Source organism: Antechinus flavipes, chromosome 3 (genome assembly GCF_016432865.1).
Source record: "Antechinus flavipes isolate AdamAnt ecotype Samford, QLD, Australia chromosome 3, AdamAnt_v2, whole genome shotgun sequence".
Taxonomy (NCBI): Eukaryota; Metazoa; Chordata; class Mammalia; order Dasyuromorphia; family Dasyuridae; genus Antechinus; species Antechinus flavipes.
This window is the reverse complement of record NC_067400.1, coordinates 36,988,474-37,008,269: the sequence shown is the minus strand read 5'-3', so window position 1 is coordinate 37,008,269 and position 19,796 is coordinate 36,988,474. Positions and strand designations below refer to the sequence as shown.

The 19,796-nt window shown below is 34.3% G+C and overlaps 1 protein-coding gene across 3 annotated transcripts in view; it reads right to left on the bottom strand.

Annotated features, from left to right (window-relative positions):
* PIK3CA (phosphatidylinositol-4,5-bisphosphate 3-kinase catalytic subunit alpha) overlaps positions 1 to 19,796 on the bottom strand; it is an 84,732-nt gene that overhangs the window by 44,827 nt on the left and 20,109 nt on the right. For 2 of the 3 annotated variants that reach the window (XM_051983200.1, XM_051983202.1), the window contains exon 2: positions 597 to 962. The exons of the other annotated variant lie outside the window; for it this stretch is intronic. The gene's annotated coding sequence lies outside the window, so the exon portion shown is untranslated. The remainder of the gene's footprint in view (positions 1 to 596; positions 963 to 19,796) is intronic. 3 annotated transcript variants of the gene reach the window in all.

Genomic DNA, 19,796 nt, shown 5'->3' with positions numbered 1-19,796 from the left:
AGCAGAGGGCTCTGTGGGCAGAATACTCATGTCTCACATGGAGTAGTTAGGAAGAAGTACCTTTAAATTCTCAAAATACTATAGAAATGGGAGCTATGATTAGCAGTCAGCTCTTGTAGATGTAAAATACTAATAATTAAATCAAACACACCCTTTCTGCTTATAAAACACTGGAACAATGGGAATGGCACAGATTTTGAGTTTCTTCTCAGATATTTACTTATTAATTATGGGACCATGGGCAAGATCATTTGCTAGTACTTACTTATAAAATGAGGATAATGCTAACATAAAGAGGTTATGAAAATGAAAAATATACAAATGAAATAATACCTTTAAAATTCTTTGTAATTATGAAGTGCTTTATCAATGTAAATTTTTTCTCACATAGTAGCTTGAAAATCTTGGAAGATATTATTTAATGCCATAATTTTGATATTCTATAGTTTTGACTGAAAAAGGCAGTTTGGGGTTCATTTCTTATCTCAGTGTAGGCATCCTTCTGAATTACCCACCACCTCAGAACTTTGACACCAACTGTGGCCCACTCACATTCATGACTATGTTGGAATCTTTAGAACAGATTGGACACTAACCCTGCTTGGATCACTCCTCCATGGTTGGCCCTGCATAGGGCTTGGTTACAAATGGAAATGTATAAGCAAGGGGCTCCATGGGATATGTCTTTCCAGAGAATCAATCCTGAAAGTAGGAGCTCTATTCCTCCTGGGTAGACCCTGGGACAGCAATGAAGGAGACCCAACTGTGGATGTTTCTGTAGCTCCCAAAGCTCTTTGACTTCCAGGATAATGATATGGTCCAGGCTTACTCTTTGCCACATGGATAGGTTGAATCCCTTGCTGATCCTCTCCTTCTTGCTGATGGCATGAAAATGCCAATTCTGAATTTTGCATGTGGTTATTTTCTTATTCTTCCCTTTAGATTTCTATTGAGATGAAAATCTAGCAGAAGGAAAAACATACCAATTTGCCTTTTAAACATGTACAAAACAGTCATTGATAAACTCAGCTATAATCTTTTTAATGACATTCTTCCCAATTCTAAAATTAGATTTCTGAAATTGAACTTTAAAACCTGAGAATATAATAATGAGTAATAGATGATTTCAAATGTAAAAGAACCACAAATCTTTGTGTTGAGAAACAGATTTTTAAAAAGATACCAAGAAACAAGGATAAAGAATGAGGAAATCATGATTTTAAAAACAATCCAACCAAGAATATTCCCCTTCCTACAAACTGGAAGATTTATCTTATCTTATTCCCTTGGTATGTTTGTTATATTAAAAACCACCCCCAAACCAGTACCAAAGCCAAAAAATTATATACTGGTGGCTTGGATTCAATATTTACATGGTTACAAATACAATAAAACCTCAGTTACTTGGAAGCTCTGAGGAATGGATGATTTTGTGCATATTGCCAGAATTTCTGGATAAGTGAATGTTGTGCCCTTTTAAGTAAGAAAATCTTTAAATTATTAACTAATAGGAATGTAAAAATGCATGAAACAGATTATATGCTAACCTGCCTTATATCAGAACATTAACAATTTAGATTTTTCTTGAATCAGAATCAACATAAATCATTGCATCATTAGATTCTACTGTGACAGTGATGTCCCTCTCTAAAATTATGAAGTCCATAGGATTGTCTTGGCCACAAGCAGGTCTACACAATTCTATTTGAAAGTGTGTTTTCTTTGTGGCTTCCTGTTTCCTCCCTCATTGTCAGTTATTACTTTTAATCTGTTCTCTCTGTACCTAATGGAACTTTAAGTCTCTATCTTAATTTCTGCTGCTTTAGAAACCAGACATCCGAAACATTTAGAGAAGAAATGTGTAAAATATAGGCTCTGGGTAAAAAGGTCCTTTATTTTGGACACTCAGAAACCTTTTATGTTTATTTCCTGGTTCTCAATCACATACCTGACAAGCAAAGCTGCTAGGTATTATGCTTAGCATAGTACTGAACATATAAAGTAATTACTTAATAAATGTTTCTTCATTCACTGATTTAAATAAATGTTTAAATCAATGAATGGACTAATAGAGCAATGGTATGGCTAATTTGATTTCTCTACAGTAAGAAAGGAAATATGGGGCATAGCATAGACATGACTGGAAAGCACGATGATAGCCTGAGAATAAGTAGGACAAGGTGAAATGTTTACCCATCAGATCCCAGAGTTACAACTCAGGAGCCTTCATAAAATCAGAACATATTGTATTTGAAAAAATCCTTACAGACCTAATCCATACTCAAACAAGAATCCCTTCTGTGGCATACTCAGAAATTGGTCCTCCAGTCTTTGTTTGAAGACCCCTATTAATAAGGAAGCTATTACTTCCTCAGAGAAACCAATATACTTTTGAATAGCTCTAATTAGTAGGTAGTTTTTCCAGACATCAAGTCCAACTCTGCCTTTCTGCATCTTCCCCCCACTACTCCAAGTTATACTATTCTTTGGAGACTAGCAGAATAAGCCTCATTTTTCTTCCATAGCTCCTCAACTTCTTGAACATAGTTAACCTTCCCTAACTCAAATTTTCTCTTCTCTAACCTACAGATCTCTACTATCTTTAACTGATCCTTATATAGCATGAACAAGAGGTCCTTTACAATCATAATATCATTCCTCTAGGGAATGCTCTTCAATTTAAGTGGGATCTTAATAATCTATTCCATCCTCCCCATAAAATGGATGAGAAAATTGAGGTACAAAGAAAATAACTTGCTTGAGTTATACAACTAGTTTAGTGGCTGAACAATATTATTTCCCATTGCCACACTCTAATTTCCTCAGGGTCTCATTTTAGGGAATGAGGTACTACCCTAACAATTGTTCTTATTGAAAAGGATGAAATTAGGAAAACCAGTACTCTTTAAAAAGTGTATTTTGAAAGGGTATGTGAACACATATGCATTATACTTACATATTAAGGAAATAGTTGCGAGACAGATAAAGCTTTTTGCACCAAGGGAACACAATAATCATTCATCCAATTAGTATCTGAGTACCCAATATGTACAAGATATTGTGCTGTATTACTCTGAGGATAAAACTACGAATTCTACATGGTCCTCTCTCTTTAAGGTATTTATGATAACTAGGGATGTTAAGCATAGGTAGAAAGGAAATTTTAGATAATTTTCATAGATGTCTATGTATGCACACGCGCACACACACACACACACACACACATCCCTACTGTTCTTGTAAGAACTTGAGCAAAATTTTCAGTGCCTAGTGAGAGCCATGAAAATCTATTTTATTCTTTATCCAAATGGAATCTTAAATAACTGACTAGAATTCAAAGGAACAGCTGTAATATGCACTAGTTCTAGAAAGATGGTCATTAACCACTATATGAAAACTGGTACGCTTCACTGAGCTTTGCATGTTACCCATGAAAGTGCAGATTTAACTCATATATTCAATGAAAAGATGATTTTACTCATCTGAGTTACAGAATCCTTTAGACAGGGCCACAGAGAACTCGATCAAGGCATAAAGTTCAGTTCTTATGACATTTATATCACTTATATGTTTTACAATCTAAAAAGATATACTTTCAACTTACAAAAAATTTTTTGACAAATATGAGTAAAATGTTCCTTGGAGCTTTCAATAATGATTATGGGATTCTTTTATACATAATGGATTATACAAAAACTGGATATTGGAACCAACATAAAGAAATGCCCAAGTCCTAACTAGTGAATATCAGAAAGACTGATAAAAAATTCTTTTTTTTCACTTCAGTTTTATTCTTTTCACATCATCTACTAATACATGGATAAACTCTTTGTGAATGGAAAGAAAAATGGTATGGAGAGCAGAACATAAGGAAGTGTTATGAATAAAATGTTGCAAATAACTTAAAATTTAAAGGATAGCTAAAAATTAACCACATGCATATTGTTAATATTAATTTTTACTATTTTTCTTAGGCATTAAAAAAAAAGACATGCTTAGACTCTTAGTCAGTGGTCCTCAAATCTTTTCTTAGTTCAAAAGACTTTAAAAATTCAAAATGTCTGATGAGGAACATTTATATTGTAACCAAAAGTCACTTTTGTCACAAATGTATTTGAGGGGTAGGATAGCAGGAAGTGAAAGTGGATTCATAACACAGAAGGCAATTGGATATCTCCTTGTACTATATATTTGATAGGATATAATTTGATAGGAAAAGTAAATTTTACCTTCAGAGTAAGGACTGGTAAGATAAATATTTAATTTCCCACAAACCTGAAGGTGATAAAGTATAGTTTCAAGTGGGCATACACAAAAAACTGGCTATGTATTAGACAACTCTAGAAACTTCAGTAACTCTTAGGCCATTATGGTATTTTATTAGGTGATTGTTGCTTTATTCATAACTAATTATATTAAATGTTTAAGGTTTAGTAGCTTAAGTCTGAACCCAGAATTTCAGGATACCTTGTATTATATTACAATCTGATTACTAGAATAATAATTTAATGCTGTCTCATATGCAAAGATATTATTACCCCACCATTTACAAGATCACTTTGTCTTGCTTTTGTAATATTGGTAATGAAATAATTTTGATTCAGTATCAAATTTACAAACCACCTAGTATATGGAAGACCCTGACCTAAGCTCTGGTTATTTAAAAACAAACATAAAAACAACAACAACAACAAAACCAAAAGTCTGTGCCCTAAAGAAACTTTTTATTTAATACAGGAAATGATACAGGATGGAAATAATCACTTTAGAATATGAAAATATAAAAGTTCAAAGAGTAGCATAAGTGATTTGAAGAGGAAAGCTTAAGTTGTATTTAGGGAAAATTAGGAAAGACTCCAAGAAAATCCTTTCATGGAGGTGTCTATTTCTTGTACTCTATATTCTAGCCAATTTTGTCTGTCATTATCTTGCCTTGAGTCTTCTACACACTCTGCTTTCCAGTTAGAATGAGTTTCCTAAGCCACCTTCCAGCCAGTATTTTCAAATAGGTCTTGAAGGGGAAGCTTTCAACACATGAGAATATAGATTGTGACACAGTAAACTAGAAATCTCTGTTAGCATCAGCCTATGAAGAGTCTCGAGAACCATTCTAAAGGGATTGAACTTAGTTCTGCAGCCATTAGGGAACCACTGATGGTTTTTAAACAGGTAAATGATTTATCATCTGATCTCTGAATTAGTCTACCTTTGTATCTGTACAAAAACCATGTTTCAAGAAGGGAAAGGCTGTACATAGAGAATCCAATTAGGAGGGATCTTTTAATAGATCAAAGAAGAGAAGAGAAGGATGTAAATAAGGTCTGCAGCAATAGGGATAGAAAAGAAAATCAACACAAGAGAGAATGTAGAAATACCATTAATAGGAATTGGCACCTGATTTGATATGGGAAGAGAGAAAGATGACTTGGAGTCTAGCCTAGGGAACTAGGGGTGGAACAAAGAGCATTAATAAGGATTTGAGGAGGTGACAAGTTTTAAAAGGGAGATGAGTTCAATCCTGAACTGAAGTTAAGCCATTGGCTCAATACCTAGCAGGCAATTGGTGGGGAGGTGAGAGAAGTAAAGAATAAAAGAAAGGGAAGAGATAGATGAAGAGTAAGGAAGGAGAGGGGAATAGGGAGAGGGAGAAGGGAAAAGAGGAGAAGAGAAAGCTCACACACAAAAAAGGAAAAACTGAAGCCAAAAAGAATCTTGTGTAACAAACTTAGGAGCAAGAGAAACTAGTGAAGGAGAACTTACACGATCAGAAAAGTAGGAGAACCAAGAGGGGGCAAAGTCATGGAAATAAGGGAAGAGAATTTCAAGGAAGAAGAATTAAATCTATGATATTAAATTCTATATTCTAACAGCAAATTCACATATAATATTTTACTGGTTCTCTTTGGAACTCAGTAAAAAGACTACTGTGAAGGATATCAACTAGGAACGATGTCTCTAATGAAGTAACACAAGGCAGTGCAACCCAGTTCAACATCTTTTAAAATATATGATAAAAGTGTAGATGGCATATTTATTAAATTTGTCATTTACATAAAGTTGCTTGGTACAGCTCATATACTGGACAAAGGTAACTTGGTAAAGCATTTATTAAATGCTTTCCATATTCCAGGCACTTGTTAAGCACTGGAGATATAAATAAAAGCAATCTAGACAGTTACTGATTTCAAGGAAATTAACATTCTAATGGAAATAGACAACAAAAAAAGGAGGTTGGAAAAAAGGCATGTGTGAATTGTGGTGGTATGATCTGATAGAGAGGGAACTGACAGGGAGGCCTAGGTTCCTAACCAGCTGAAGAGAAAGCATGTCTGTCATCTCTCAGAGAAAAAGAAACCAGAGTCAAAATTGTCTAAATTTATTGTCTAAATGGAGAAAGAATAGCATGGATCATGGAATGATTTGGAGACCTGGGTCCCAATCAATTAAAAATAATGCACATTAAATGTCTGTGATGAACAAGGTACTGTCCTAAGCTCTAGATATACAAAGACACACCTAAAACACTTCCTGTATTAAATATTTAAATAAATTAAATAAGCACAAGAAGTAGGAGAACTGGAGAGGTCCTCAGACCTTGCCACCAAGTCTAATCTAGGCAACAGAATCCCTTTTACAACATGCCTATGGATAACATGTGGTCATTTAGCCTTTTACTTGAAGACTTCTAGTAATGAGGATGTTCTAGCACCTAAGTAGTTCATTTCATACCTTTTTTTTTTTTCTAATTTTAGTTTTTTTCTTTTATTAACTCAAATTCTGCCTCTGCAGCTTGTCTCCTGCTCCTGGTTTTGCCCTGTAGGACTAAGCAGGCTTTGTTAGCCCTTTAAATATTTAAGACAGATAGCATTTCTGCCTGTTTCCTTTCCTTGATTCCCCAATCCCCAAGAATTCTCTTTTACAGGTGAATCACTGAAGTGGAGAATACTACACCTGGAGTTAGGAAAATCTGGATCTGAATTTAAATCAGGCTCTGATTCTTCCTAGCTGCTGCTTCTGCACTAAGCCACAACCTCAGTGTCTACCTGTTTCCCCAGAAATGAAATGCATACAAAGATAGCCCTCCTTCCCAGGGATGTTGAGGATCAAATGAGATAAATTCTGTAAGCCACTTTTCAAACTTTAAAGAATTATACAAATACTCATTCCCCCACCCCCACCCCCAACTCACTGGCATTGGGAATGAACTCAAGGTTCTACATTATCCTAGTAACCATCACTAGAAGGGTCACAGTTTGACCCTTTATAATGACCATAAAATAAGTGTTCTGTGCAAAATGCTGCTCTTAACGTAGCCTAAGAGCTTTTGGGATTGCCATATAATAATAATGAACATTTATATTGCGTTTAAGATTTGTAAAATGCTTTCCATGTAATCTCATTTGATCCTCACAGCAATCTTGTGAGTGCTATTATTTCCATTTTACAGATGAGGAAACTGAAGCTAAAAGAGATTAAGGCTAACTCAGGGGTCACATAGCTGATAAGCTTGTAAGAGACAGGATTTGAACTTATATCTTCCTGACTCCAAGTTTAGCATTCTAACTACTATGTCACCTGACTACAACACTCACTCTATGACTTCATTCTGAGTTTTTGAGTCTCAAAATCCCACAATTTCTTCAGACCAATTGCTCTTTAGACATACCTTCCCAAACTTGTATTTGTGGAGTTAATCTTTTTTTTTTTTTTTTTTTTTTTTTTTTTTTAGCCTAAGTGGAATTTATATTTATTCAAATTCATTTATTGGATGTAATCTAACCAAAAGAGTTGTAAAGATCTTTTGGGATCCGATGTGTTGGGTGACCCACCTCATTTTTTGCCACTTGCTAAAGGTCCAACCTGAAGATGTATACCTTCTCTTTATTAAGGAAACACCCCCTTTATGTATGCAAGTGATATCATTCCATCATACCTTCTCCAGCAGATCATCCTATTATCTTTACTCTTTCCTTAATCTTTTACCATATCCTGGCTGCTTCCCTGCTACCTAACAACATGCCTGTATCTTCTCTATCCTCAAATAAATCTCAACTGTTCCATCCATCCCTCTTAGTTGTTGCCCTTTATTCCATCTTTTGTATCTAAACTGCTTGAAAAGGATGTCTGTCTATAATCAATGCTTCCATTTCTTTCCTCCCAATCGCTTCTTAACTCTATACAGACTGACCCCATTCTTCAACCCAAACTGCTCTATCCCCAAAATTATCAATGAACTCTTTAACTGCCAAATCTATTGGGCTTTTCTCGGCTTTTGTCCTCCTAAATCTTTCTGAAGCCTTTGATACTATCAATCTTCCTCTTCTCATTGATTTGTCTAGATTTTTAGGATACTCCTCTATCTGAATTGTTATCCTGTTTGATTGTTCCTTTGGTCTCCTTTGTTGGATGTTCCTCCAGATCATGCCTGTTAACCATGGATGTCTCCAAAAGTTCTGTCCTGGGCCTGCTTTTCTTTTCTCTTTATGATGATCTCTTCACTTCATGTGGTTTCAATTACCATCTGCAGATAATTTTCAGATCTACTTTTCCAACCCTAACTGGATCTAGAGCCCTAACAGGTCTCTTCTGACTTCTCATTTCTCAAATTGCCTATTGAACATCTCCAACTAGATATCCTGTAGATCATGGCTCTTAAACTTTTTCTACTTGCGACTTTTCACTTGATAAATTTCTATGTGACTCTGGGTACATATGTTAAAAAATAGGCACAAAAAGCAAACATTTACTGATAATAAATCACAATTTCATTACCCCCCATCCAGATACAAGATCCATTATGGGGTTGTGACCCCCACAGTCTAAGAAGTTGGGTTGTAGCCAACTTTAATTCAACATATCCATCCCAAATATTTCCCTCTTCCTAACTTCCTTTTTATTGCTGAGGGTCCTGACCATTTTTGCAATTCCCTAGGCTTATAACATTAAGTGTTATCATAAGTCTCCCTTACCCCCCTCTATCTAATCTCTTGCCAAGTCCTGTCAATTCTACTGTCTCAACCTCTCTCTTCTATACCCCCTTCTTTCCTTCAGACACTGCTACAACCTGGCATAGGGCCTTAGAATGTGCCTTTCAGGACTCCCTAAATGTGAATTCCTTTTCTGGGATTAACTTGCATCTACTCAGGAGGTCTCTTATGTACACTGATGTTTGCATATTGTCTATTCTATTAGAAGGTTAGCTCTTTAAGACCAGAGACTGATGCTGCCTTGCTTTCTATTTCCAGTACCTAGAACAGTACCTAGCACTTACTAAATGCTTGTTAAGTTCTTAGCTGACACAATGACATTCTTATAAGTAGATATGAAACATGATATCTATTCAAGTTGAAGGTTTATTTCATTTTAACTCATTTTCTTAACCATGCTTATTTTGTGTGCCAAATTCACTTTGCAGTACAAAAGATAGCTGGGTTTTCCTCAACTTTTCTTACTCCCAATTAGGAACAAAACTATCAAGAGATAGCAGAACACTATCCTTACTTCAGAATGTTATGAATATTATCATAGATATTTTATTATGTGTTCATTTAATGCTCCCAAAGTCAATGCACAGACAAAGGGTTTATTTCAAAAAGGGATTCTGTGTCACTTGATGAAAGGCTTTATATACAATAGAAACTTGAAAACACTCATTTTGCTTTAACTATTTAAACTTTAGCAGCAACCTTTTATCTTGATGTTACTCTGCTCTTTGCATCATTTTGCTGGAAATAAAAGAACACCCACTACTTTATTAGCAATATCACAAGGAAATATTGCACTGTACACAATTCCAACTTGAAAAATGGTCTCCAGATACATGATTTGTTCATTCTTCAACATCTGCTCTTTGGCAAAAGAGATATTTAATTAAAATAGAAAGCAACTTGAAGCAATACTTCATGGCCACTGATAGCTGGCATGTAAGGGTTATGGATAAACCTCATGAGCATACCACCGGAAAGACTGGCTCAATCTTAGCCCAAGCATTTTTTGTGACTAAATAATGAGACTGAAGGCTAAAAGCAGTACCTGACAGAATAGCAACAGATGCTAATCTAGAGTTACATGAACACGTACAAATAATGGAAGCGACATTAATCTTTGAACTTCCAAAATGATTTAAAATATATGTGTGTGTACACACACATTTGTTTTAATAAAAGTTCTTCATCTTCCTTAAAATGCACAGAATATTTATCTAAGAGAAGAAAGTTCTTAATTTATGTATTCAAAATATATCAAATGGAAATATTTAAGATATTTTTAGTAGACAAGCTTAATGAATCTGCTAGAGGAAACAATAAACTATCAATTAAAATAAGTGATATATTTATATTTTAATAATATATTTAAGTCACTAATCAATCAAAAATATGATGAAATAAAAAATTAAATATATGAGTTGTCATGGACAAATATGCCTAATGACAAACCTGTTAGTGATGTACTGCTCTAGATCTCATTAATCTAGTTTTTAAAGAATAAGTGCTTCTGTCCTTAGCATTATATTCTGTCTTACCAGCTTGAAAGAATCTGCTACAGCTCTATATTCTGTTGATTTGTAAAGAACTCAGGGTTATCTCCCTGTTAAAGGAGTAGTAATTTGATCAGCCAATAACAGAATATCGTTAAAAGCATTTCTTCAAAGCTGTTTATTGAATCAGCAAAACAGACTTTTAACATGCTTATTAAGTTATTTGACTCATCAATTTTTGTAATAGTGATATCTGTTAATGTCACAATTTATGATTCATCAACTATATTTTGTTGATATTAAATGGGAGGAGTAAAAGGAGATAAAGGAAGTTAGTTTTCAAAGGAGAATGCTTAGAGTTATATACAATTCCAAGTTAATATATGCCCTGGTTAGAGGGAGGGAATATATTTGTGAAAAATATATTTCAAGATAAAATATGACTCAAGAAGGAGTTTGAGGCTTTGAATTATGGGCTAGCCTGAGTTGGAGAGAGAGATTATAGCAGGAAGGCATGAGAAGCCTAAAGCAGAAGACTTCAAAGTGTTATATATACCCATTAAAATAATTAGAGGGATGGTAAAATTAGGCAGCATCCATGATATTTTTTAAAAATACCATTTTGTGTTGGGCATGGTGGCACATGCCTGTGTTACAGTCTCAGCTGCTAGAGAATCCGATATTGCTACATCCTTTGAGTTTGAGAGTTCTAAGCTACAGTCAGACAAAAAAGCCATTTGGGTTTTTACACTAAGTCTGGTACCAACAAGATGAATCCCTGGGAGTGGAAGGCCACCAGAAGTCTAAGGCCTAAGGCTTGCCCAAGGAAAAGCCAAGTGACACATGCTAGATAAATGGAGAATATGAATACTTCCATGATGGTCAATATTGGTAAATGCCTGATCCATTTGAAGGCTGGACAAGAGAGAGAGAGACCCCATTTTTCCTCTGACCCACTCCCCCAAAAGAACTATTAGTGAAGACAGACTAAATCCATTTGCAGGACCACATTTGAACCTTTATTTAAGAGAACTGAAATGGAAACTTTAACTTTCATGTTTCTATATAAACCTAACAAATTCTAATAGTGTGTGGTTCTATTATTATGAAATAACTGTTTTATGGTCCATAAGAACAGTCTGGTAACATGAGGTTTTCAAGAGACATGAAAAAAATTGCACATAGAAAACCACTCCCAGAGGCAATCTTAGATAGCAGGACAGAGCTGAAGAGTCACTATAATAAATCTACTTTTCTGTTTTAATTCCACAAAAATGAAGTTCAAATCTGTAGGCAGAGTTATAAGGAGACAAACTGAAAAGTCAACAGTTCCTTTTCTATTCAATGATGAAAGAACTATAATATCATAGGATTATTAAATTTAACCTCCCCCCACCCCAAACTACATTCACTTTTCTCCAAGAAACAACTAACTCATAATTAAAACATGCTTTTGATTCCTTTGTTACAGTGAGGTTCATTATCCCACTGTGTTTATCCATCACTAAAATACTCAACAACGTCATCAGCATGGAGTTCCAAATAATCCAGCCGTATCTATGACTGCACTGGATTCCACAAAAGCAAAATTCCAAGAAGAACACGAGTCATTATCCCTAGGGCAAAAAATAATGTTTCTTTGGTCAGAATGTTAAGCTTATTACTAATGCCAGCAATTTAGCCTACAAATTCTTCTTTGAATAAAAGAACAGAATGTTTCTTTTCTCTATTCTAATATCTTCATCACTCCTAAACTAGCCGAATTGTCCATCTGTCTGCTCTTGCTATAATATAATCCAAATCTGTGTGGTGACAGGAAAACAGCCTTCAGTCTTGATATTTTCAGGGCTCTTTTGTTTCTCTGTTCTGTCAGGCTGGCATTTTTCCAGGGCCCACAGACAAACAGAGAGCAAGTGTCTATTACAAAGGCACTCCAAAATTGGTCTATACAGAAATAATGCCAATGAAACAACTTCAATAGTACTGTAGGTAAAAAGCTCTCACACTCATATGTAAGATATTAAGAAAACAAAGCAAATATATTTGATACTACTATGGGAAAATAGACAAATAATAGGGAATTTTTATTATTTAGGTTGCAATAACAATCTTAACCTCACGCCCTAGACTTCAATCTGAAAATTATCTCATTTTTTCTTGTCTAATTTTTATATGAAAGTAGCATAGAATATAGTATAAAGACTATTAGTTTAGAACTTGTGGACTTTGGTTGAAATTCCAAGTCTGCCATTCTGTAATCATAGGTGTCTTACTGTGAGCACTAACATCACAGAAATCAGGAAATGCTACAAAGCTAGGCTTGATTTTATTGTTTTGTTGACTGTCTAAAGTCTAGACTTAAGAAAGTAATGGAGATAATATTAGCAATGCAGATTAAACTGAAATTCTTGGAATGCACACACACACACCATATATATATGTGTGTGTATGTATAAACAATGAATTGTCTCTGTTTACATTTATCAGCACTCTAATCTTGCTTCTAACCTTGGAAAAGTTTCTCTGGGTCTCAGTTTCCTTTTCCGCAAAATAAAGTTGTTGGACTAAATGATCTTGAGTCTCTCTCAGTTTAAAATCTATGATCTGATTACCATTATCTATGTTGATTTTTTTAAAAAAAATCATACAAACTACATTTATACATTTCAAACTGCTGAAGTAATTTCAATATAAATTGTACATGCTTTAGTATATACTAGTAATTTTCAACTCAGATCTATATTTATTAAGTGCTTACTAATTATATAAAAAAGCAATGTCAATGTCCCAGTGATAGAAATTCCTTATCTCTGACAACAATTCTGTTTAAAGCATTAGGATAGGATCATCAAATTTAACAGCTGGAAAAAATGTTAATAACCATCTCTAAAATACATCCCTTATCCCCATGAGATACTTTCTATACCATATTATGATAGGTGATCATTCTGACTAGGTTTCTGGTACTCCAGGGATGATCCTATCACTAACCAAAGCAGGCTGATCCACTTTCACTCCTTGTTCGGGAGTTTTCATCCACTCAGAGTTGGCCTCTTTGCAACACTGCTTTCTCAGTCTTGCCAAACAACCAGTCTCTATAATATGAGTTCTTCAGATACCTGATATTCTTCTCTGAATCTTCTTTTCTCAAGATCAAATATTCAAAGTTCCTTCAACCAACTGTCATATGGTATGAACTCAAAACCCTCCTCTATTCTTACTCTGCTCCTCAGGATGCTTTCCTTATCCTTACTGAAGTGCACTGCATTTGAGAAATGTACCCAGAACTCCAGATGTGGGCTACAAAACAGTGGATATAGGGACTGCCCAGTCTCTCTTAATTCAGTCTCAGACTGCCTTAATTATCTTGGCTGCCACATCGCTTTGTCTATTCACTATAAGTCTGTAGTTTACTAAAACCCCAAGAGCTTTTCTTAGACTGCTGTCTAAATTCCCTCTCCCCATCTTGTCTTTCTGAAACTGTTTTTTTGAATTCAAGTATGAAGGGAGAAAAACAGAGGGGGGAAAAAGAGAACAAGAGGGAATAAAAGAGAGAGAAAGAAGGAGAGGGAAAAGGAGAAGGAGAGAGGAAAGAGAAAAATCAATCAATCCTAGGAGATATCTGGATGAATGAAGTATTTATCAAGTGCCCACTGAGTGCTGGACATCAAAAATTCAAACATAAAATTGAGATAGTCACTGCTCCTAACAATATAAAATTCTGAAAGGGGGAAACAACACATCTAAAAGAGTAGGAGTTAGGGAAGGGAGTTTTAATTTGAAGAGTTACAGAGATGGTGAGAAGAACCAGAGAGCACCGCACTGATTTGATTACTGTTAGCAGAGCAACAAAAAGTGGAAAGAGGATGGTAACTAGTGATAACAGAAAATATAGCAATGACCCTGTTGTGTATCCTGGTTTCTGAATGGATATGAAATATGGTCTGAAGCTATGAAGATACAGTGAGTTAAGATGAATTTTTATTCTTATTCAGAATAGTTCAACATCAGGACAAAGGGCCCAAAATAAGTGGATTAAGAAACTACCCCAGAGAGTGGGGGAGATGGGGAAGAGGAGGAAGAAGTTTGCCCCTGTTGTTCCTAGAGAATAAAGGGAAAACAAAATAGATAGTAAGATGTTAAATAGGCAAGATGCCTGGAGTCCCCTTCACAGCTATTAGTAATATATCATGTCTTTGTTCAAGGATGATGGCTCCCAAATGCTACATCTGTGGTCTGTAGTGTACACCAAGGACAAAACCACTTTTCTCTCTCTCTCTCTTTTAGACCATGTGTTCTACATCATGATTTCCCACTATAATTTCTGGATTTCCCTATATGAGTATACTCTTTTAATATGCTAATAATATTGTGTTGAAGTGGTTTCCATATATTAGTTTTGAACATTTTCTTTAAAAATAAAAATACTGTTCTCCTGAACTTTTATAAATAGACAGTTTTATGAATCACTAGTTTAGGTTATTTGCCTTAACTTCTAATCATCATATTTCTGATTATTAAAATATGATTATATCAATCATATTGAATTGTATAATTCATTATATGAATGTATTGGAATATTATTGTTCTAAAAGAAACAATCATCAGGCTGATTTCAGAAAGGTCTAGAGAGAATGCATCAACTGATGCTAAGTGAAATGAATGGAACCAAGACAACATTGTATACAGCCATAAGAAGATTATATGATGATCAACTGTAATGGACTTGACTTTTTCCAACAATGAGGTGATTCAGGGAATTCCAATAGACTTGTGATGGAGAGAACCATCTGCATCCAGAGAGAGGACTATGGGGACTGAATGTGGATCACAATATATCATTTTTACCTTTGTTGTTGTTGTTGTTTGCTTGCTTTTTTTCTTTCTCATTTTTTTCCTTTTGATCTGACTTTTCTTGTGCAGCATGATAAATGAGGAAATATGTTTAGAAGAATTGTTTAACTTATATTGGATTACTTGCTATCTAGGGGAAGGGAGTGGTGGGAAGGGAGAAAAATTTGGAACATGAGGTTTTGCAAGAGTGAATGTTGAAAACTATCTTTGCATGTATTTTGAAAAATAAAAAGTTGTTATTTTAAAAATGCCCATTTAATTGAAATCTAGTGTACAGAAAAGTAGAGATTGTTAATCAATTCTCCTTACGAAACCCAGATTCCTTAATTATTTTATATTATTCAGAGTAATATGAAATTTTTTTTTTTTACTATGCACTTAATCACTGCCATTGCTTTTGGTTAGACCATAGTTACAACACTAGTGTTTTTATTTCTAGAAATTGTGTCTTTAATACTAGAATTTATATATTATCTTTTATACTTAAAGTAATCAGTATCAGTCCATTTTCACAACAGTTATACAGTAGGTCTGATTAAAGGCAAAGGAACAGTGAAACAGAGCGTTAAAAGGGGGCTAGAATTTTTAGATTTACTCCAACAAAACTCTAAATTTAATATCTGGAACCATTTTCTAAAACTGGAAATTCTCTAAATTCTCCATTTTAACACTATTATATGCAAGCTTACACAATACAGAAGTATGCATGTACACATGTAATTATATATGGGTATGTATATATGTATATGTGGACATATACACATACACATTTATGTGGTACTGTGTGGTATAGTGATTTGAAAGAGAACTGGCCTTGGGAGATCTGGAATCAGGATCCACCTCTTTTATAGACACACTGTGTGATCCTAAACAAGTCACAACCTCTTAGTGCTCCAGTGTCTCTCTAAGATTATAAAAGTTGCAGAGAAAGTGATAATCTACATTATTAGTAGATTAGTAGAATTAGTAAAATGAGTTTTATCAGGGAGTTCCCTATATCAATGAAATCACAGGTCTATTCTCCCGCTTCCCTCTATCTCTCCTTTTCTTCCTCCCTTACCCCCAATATGTACTTTAATTTAATCATATTTGGGGTTAAGTTATTATCTTCTTAGATTCACTGAAGGCCCTTATTTTGAAATTTATATAGGCTATAATAATACTCTCAAATCTTTAGCTTAATGTCTAACTGTGGTACCCTAATTTCCACTTCTCTGGTTTCCAACCCTAAAATGTTAGCTGAAGAAGTATAAAGCTGACAGCTGGATATGAGGATATTACAAATGACTACAATTTTCTAAAATGTGTCTTTTAAAAGAATAGTTGCTACTAAATATTTTATTGGTAACATTTGGTTTAAACCACAGCTCTATAGCACACTAGGGTCTAAATTGTGTTTCTGAGTTCCATCAATGTATACTATACTAATAGCATGCATGTAAAACTTTAGAAATTAAGTTTTTATGGAATTAAAATATAAATGGACTAATATTTTAATGAACACTTAGTAACAACATACCATCTATAAGACATCATGTTAGACACTAGAGATATATAAACAAAAATGAATCTGCTCAAGTCCTCAGGGAACTTTAATTGAAGGAAAAACAGAATACTAATAGTTGGGGGTGGGCTAAGGGAGAGGTAGAATCAGGAGAGTATTCCCATACCTAAGTCTTGAAAGAAAAGATGAAAATTTAAAATACACATATAACTTGTCATAGTTTATATAAACTCATCATAATTTATGCAATGATTGCTGCTACCTGAAATAACTCTGTTACATGCAGGTCAGACCACTAAAGTCAAACCATTTCACAAAAGTAGAGGTATTCTGGGAAAACATGGATTAGATGCTAACTTAATGTGATGAAAGCAAAAATAGAGATCCCTGATCAACTCTAAGGTCAATGCTAAGATAAAACTATATTAAATTTGCATTTACTTGTTTTATAAATCTTTCTATAAACACTTTCCTAGTAAAGACACTCCCCACAAATTCTGTAGCCACATCATTTTTCCTAAAAATGTTTCCTTCCATTCTCATCCTTTCCTTAACAAAGGAACTTCAACTTACAAATATGCTGCATTTCATAAGTTCGTTTCTAGGTCACTGTTTTTGGAATACAGAATGCCAAGAATAACTCCCTTTGGCCATACTAGCCAATGACTGTCTAACTTGAAGGGAACACAGTGCTGTACAAAACAAGTCTTGCCACTCCTACCAAGGAAGACAGGCTCTCAGGGAACATATCTAGCTTTAGAACTTCAAGAAGAACAGGACCTACCATTCTTTAGGATGTTTGTTTGTAACTAAGGCAGTTTCAAATTAGATGTTTTAAATTTAGAGGCAGGCTGTCTGTATTTATTTGCTGCTATAAATCTTTTTTTATCCATATAGGTATTTTTTCTTTTTTTCCTCCCTTTTAATCTCTTTTGGGATATGTACCTAGTAGTGATAGTTCATCCAAAAAAGTATGTATGATTTTATAGCCCTTTGGGAATAGTTCCAAATTGCTCTACGGAATGGTTGAATCAGTTCACAATTGCACCAACAATGTATTAATGTCTCATTTTCTTCACATTCCCTCCAACATTTGTCATTTTTCTTTCCTGGACCATTAGTCAGTCTAATAAGTATGAGATAAGTACTCAGAACTGTTTTAATTTGCATTTTTCCAAACAATAGTGAGTTAGAGTATTTTTTTCAAAGGCTATAAATACTTTGATTAATTCATCTGAAAATTATTCATATCATTTGATCATTTATTAATTGGGGAATGGCTCTTTTTTTTTTTTTTAATAAATCTGACTCAGTTTCTTATACATTTGAGAAATGAGGTCTTATGAGAGAAACTTACTTGCTTCAAAATTCTTTCCACAATTACTATTGCTACTAGTATTTTCCCATTTTTATTCTATTCTCTCTCCTTCTATCCTATCCTTCCTCAAGAGTGTTTTGCTTCTGACTTATCCTCTCCTCCAATATGCCCTCTCTTCTTTCACACTTTTCTCCTCCTTCCTCATTGTTGTATTCCTTTTGGTTCTCACTTTCTTACATGGTAAGATAGATTTCTATATCCATGTTGAGTTTGTATATTATTTCCTCTTTGAGCCAATTCTGATAAAAGTAAGGTTTGCTTACTTCCCTAACCTTTATTCCTCACTCTTACTTTCTTGAGGCTGTCTATATTTAAAATGGAATGAAGATGGTTTATAGCTGTCACCTTTCAGTGTACCCATTTTCTAATTAGTTCCACACTACAGAAAATTAAAATCCTTTCAAACTTTCCCTTTCAGACAGAACTTCTAGTTACTCAGACATTCATCAGTGAGTAGGAAGGGAAGGGAGGTGAAATTAAGATTTTTATCTCATTATTTGCCAAAAACTTTTTGGGAAAATGGAAATCAATATGGCAGAAATTAGATTTAGACCAACATCTTATACTATATACTAAGACAGGCTCCAAGTGAGTACCTGATTTAGACATAAAGGGTGACATAAATAAATTAGAAAAGTAAGGTAGAAATTGCCTGTCAGATCTATAGATTCAGAAAGAATTCATGACCGAACAAGAGGGAGAGACAATTCACAGGGAGTAAAATAGGCAATTTTGATTCTTTAGATTAAAAAGTTCTTGTGAAAATAAAACCAATGCAGCTAAAGTTAGAAGAAAATTGGGAAAACTGGGGATGGGGAGGAGGCAGATTTTGAAGTTTCTGAGATGAAGATTTCATTTCTAGGGTACAGAGGGAAGTGATTCAAATTTATAAAAATAAGAATGATTCCCCAATTGTAAATGGTCAAAAGAGATCAATAGGCAGTTTTCAGAACACTTCTCCATAGCTATGTGAAAAATATTCGAAATGATTAAGAAATTGAGAATTCATATTTAAAAAACCCTCTGAGATTCCACCTCAAATCCATCATATTAGAATGGTGACCAAAAAAAAGAAATTAGAAATGGTGGAGGGATTTCAAGAAAAAATAAATGTACTTCTGGCAGAACTGTGAACTGGTCCAGCCATTCTAGAAAGCAATTTGCAAACTGTGTCCCAAAACTTATCAAATTGTACATATGCTAGCCTTAGCAATACTAAGTCTATAGACCAAAGAGATCAAAAAAGAGGAAAAATACTCTTATGTATAAAAATATTTATGGCAGCTTTTTTATGAAGGCAAAAAATTGGAAATTGATGGATTGCCCATCAATTGAGAAATAGCCGAACAAATCATGGTATATGAATGTGATGAAATATTACTGTGCTATAAGAAATGAAAGAGATGGTTTTAGAGAACTCTGGAAAGACTTGTATGAAGTAATGTGAAGTCAAATAAGCAGAAAAAAGAAAACAATTTATACCATAGTAATATAAAAACAAAAAAATTAAAAGACTTAGGACTTCTAATCAATAAAATAACCAATCACAGTTCCAAAGGACTCATGGTTAAACATGTGCCCAC